Raw genomic sequence first — 3,905 nt, 5'->3', positions numbered from 1 at the left:
CTGAAGAGGACCTGAAGCGCTGGCTGCAGAGGGTCAAGGACTGCAGCCTTCAGTATGGATTGAGGCTCAATGTCAAGAAGACAAAGATTCTCACAACTGGACCAATTGGTAGCATCAGGATGGATGGTAAAGAGCTTGAGATTGTTAACAACTTTCCTCTGCTTGGCTCCACAGTCAACACTCTTGGCACCAATAGCCAGGAAATAAAAAAACATTGTGATGCAAAGGTCTGCTGTTAGGGACTTCTCCAGGATACTGAAAAGCAATGGTGTCACTCTGGAGACTAAGCTGTGTCTGATACAGGCTATGTCTTTGCAATCATTTGCTATGCATCAGAGAGTTGGGCAATGACTAGGGAGGATAGAAGGAGAATTGATGCCTTTGATCTGTGGTGCTGGAGAAGAGTATTGAGGGCACCATGTACTGCTAGGAAAACAAACAGATTCATCCTGGAAAGGGTTAAATCGGGCAGCTCTCTGGAGGCAAGGATTCTGGGGCTTCATATGACATACTCTGGACATGTTGTAAGGAGGGACAAGTCCTTGGAGAGGGACAGCATGCTTGGGAGGTTGAAGGAATGAAGGGACGAAGGGACGGCACAAGAGGGGAAGACCCTCTATGAGGTGGATTGATTCAGTGACTGCGGTAATCAGGATGGGTGTGTCGGAGGCAATAAAATTGGCACAGGACAGAGCAGAGTCGCAGGTGACTCAACAGCATATAACAACAACAACAATAATTATCACATGTATATGAAGCATTCCATGGATCAGGTATACCTTAGTCATTAAGTGATATCCTTGCTCTTTGTCTTCTCACAGAGGTCCTTCCCAGCAGATTTGACCTGTGTAATTATGTAATTTGATTTCTTGACTGCTACTTCCACAGGTGATGATTGTGGATCAAAGTAAAATTAAATCATTGATGCTTTTTATTTTCTCCATTTGTTATGTATGATCTTGCTTACTGTTCCAACTGTGAGAAATTTTGTTTTCTTTATGTTGCATTAGGAGGCTTTGGTTGGCATAGTCCATAGGGAATTGCTCTGCTAACCAAAAGACTTTGTCTTTTTGGCAGTTTGAGTCCACCAGTGGCTCCATGGGAGAAAGATTAGCAGTCTCTGGTAGTGCAGTTTACAGATTCGGGAACCCAGTGGAAGGTTAACTTTGAGTCGGTTCTGACAGTAATGAGTTGAGGTTTTGTTTTGTTTATGTCTTGCTTTGGATTTTTGTTTGTTTAGTGGTAGGTACAATACTGAAGGTTACAGCTTTATCTTCCTCATTTCACTTCAAGAGCTACAAGTCTTCTTCACTTTCAACAAACAAGGTTGTTTCATCTACATATGATGTAGTTGTTGTTATTAGGTGCTGTTAAGTTGATTACTCCTCATGGTGATGCTATGAACAACAGATCTGAATCTTGCCCTATCCTGAAGTATCTTCACCATTTCTGTCATGCTCAAGCCCATTGTGGTAGTCACCTCTTCAATTCATCTTGTGAAGGTCCTTATCAGCATGATATCTCTAAGGATGGGTTCCTCCTGCAAATATACCCTAAGTCATACAAAATTTCACCATCTTTACCTTAAAGGAGCTTCCTACTTGCACTTTTTGAAATATAGATATTTTTGTTCTTTTGGCAGTCCAATCCATGATATATTCAATACCTTTAAGCAACACCACAATTTCAAAGGCATCAATTTTTACTTCTGTCGTCCTTATTAACAAATAAGGATGCGTAGGAACTTTCCAGTTTTCAGATGCATAGGAAGTAATTGTTTGGATCAAGCACACCTTAGTTTTTAAATTGCCATCTGTGCTATTTAGAACATTGGAGAGGTCTTTGAAAATGGATTTCCCTAATGCAACATGTCTTTTCATTTCATGGCTAATACCCAGGATGTTGACTGTGGATTTAAGTAAAATGAAATTTTGACAAGTTCATTCTTTTCTCTATCATGATGTTACTGAGTGGCCCAGTGGTAAGGATTTTTGTTTTCTTGATGTTGAAATGTAATCCACATTTAATACCGTAGTCTTTGGGGGGGTTTGGGGTGTTTTTTTTTGTTTCAAATAGTGTTTACTTTTTGCAGGCAAGGTTGGATCATCAGCATAATACAAGTTGTTAATGAGTTTTTCTCTAATCCTAATGCCACATTTTTCTTCATATAGTTGAGTTTCTCAAACTGTTTTCTCAGCTTAAAAATAAAATAGGTATAGAGAAAAGATATAGCCTTGATGCATACCTTTCCTGATTTTAAACCATAAAGAGTTCTTTGGAAGCAAGAGTGGTATCCACTTCCTAAACAACATGCCTCTAGAAACTCTATGAACTTTGATAAATGATACTAGTTATAGAAAGACTTCAGGCCTTTTGTTCAGAGGTTCACTATGAGTCATGCTCGACTTGACGGCAATCAACAACAAGAGTTCCTCTGTTCTGTTTAGACAGTTGCTTCTTGGTCTATGTATAGGCTTCATATTACAAAATAAGTGTTCTTGGATTCTCATTCTTCTTAGTATTATTCACAATTTGTTATTATGCTTCATCTAGCCAAACATGAAAGATTAATCATTAACATATCCATTAATAATTGGAACATATACTGTAAGAAGTATGAATCTATTAGTGTTGAAACTTGTAAAAAATTAAATAGATGCATAAAGATTGACATTCCATCCATTAGTGAGCCGAGATGGACTGGTATTGGCCATTTTTAATAACACAACCATGTGATCTACAGCAAGAAATGCCAAACAGAAGAAGGGTGTGAGATTCCTCATCAAAAAGAACATTTCAAGATCAATCCTAAAGTACAATGCTATGAGTGACAGGAAAATATCCACATGTATATAAGAAAGTCCTATTAATACAACTGTTATTCAAATATATGGATCAACCATAAAAGTCAAAGATAAAGAAATTGAGGAATCCTGTTATTTCTTTCAGTCTGAAATTGATCAAACATGCAATCAAGATGTATGCATATCATAAAGTGTAAATAATGAGTCTTCCTCTAACTTTGATGCTACATTCATCTTCATATAGTCCAACTTCTCATATTATTTGCTCAGCATATATATTGAATAGGCATGGAGAAAGATATAACCCCCAAGCTTACTCTTCCTGATTTTAAACCATCCAGTATTCTCTTACCCTGTCTTAATGACTGTTTCTAAGTCTATGCATAGCTTTGTAGGAGTACAACTGTTTTCTGTAATTTCTACTCTAAATGTTATCCATAATTTATTATGATCTACACAATTCAATGACTTTGACTTGCCAAGAAAACATACTTCTAGTATCCTCTGTTTTGAACCAAGACTCATCTGCTCTTATCAATAATTTTCCCTGTACCATGGCCTCTTGTCAATCCAGCTTGAGCTTCTGGCAGTTCCTTGTCTATATCCTGCTGATGTTTGAAATATTGGTGGTACAGCTTCCAGCATCACAGCAACAAGCAATCCACCACCTTATAATAAACTGACAGATTAGTGGTGGAGTTTAAGTTTAGAAAATCCATTTTCCAAGACTCAGTTGCAAATAGGAATGGACACATGAGTCAGTTCTGGCCAATAAGATGTTAGCATATATCCTCAGGGTAGAAATGGTGAAAGTTTTGAAACAAGATTGTAAATTAAACAAACCCATTGGAACCCTCATATAATGTTGTTGAGAAAGTTAAATGGTGCAGTCTACCATTTCTCAAAAAGCTAAAGCATACCATCACGGCCCTCTGCCCGGGGCGGGCTATCCTCAGCCCTTGGCTCAGGGCGAGCCGTCACGGCCTTCTGCCTGGGGTGGGCTGTCCTCAGCCCTCAGCTCAGGGCGAGCTGTCACGGCCCTCAGGGTGAGCTCCTCAGTCCCCAGATTGTGCCATCTGACCCCTGGGTAGGAAAAAAAAT

The sequence above is a fragment of the Elephantulus edwardii genome, unplaced genomic scaffold (genome assembly GCF_000299155.1).
Source record: "Elephantulus edwardii isolate Elephantulus edwardi_28Jun2011 unplaced genomic scaffold, EleEdw1.0 scaffold00174, whole genome shotgun sequence".
Taxonomy (NCBI): domain Eukaryota; kingdom Metazoa; phylum Chordata; class Mammalia; order Macroscelidea; family Macroscelididae; genus Elephantulus; species Elephantulus edwardii.
The sequence above is the reverse complement of the archived record's forward strand: the minus strand, read 5'-3'. Positions refer to the sequence as shown.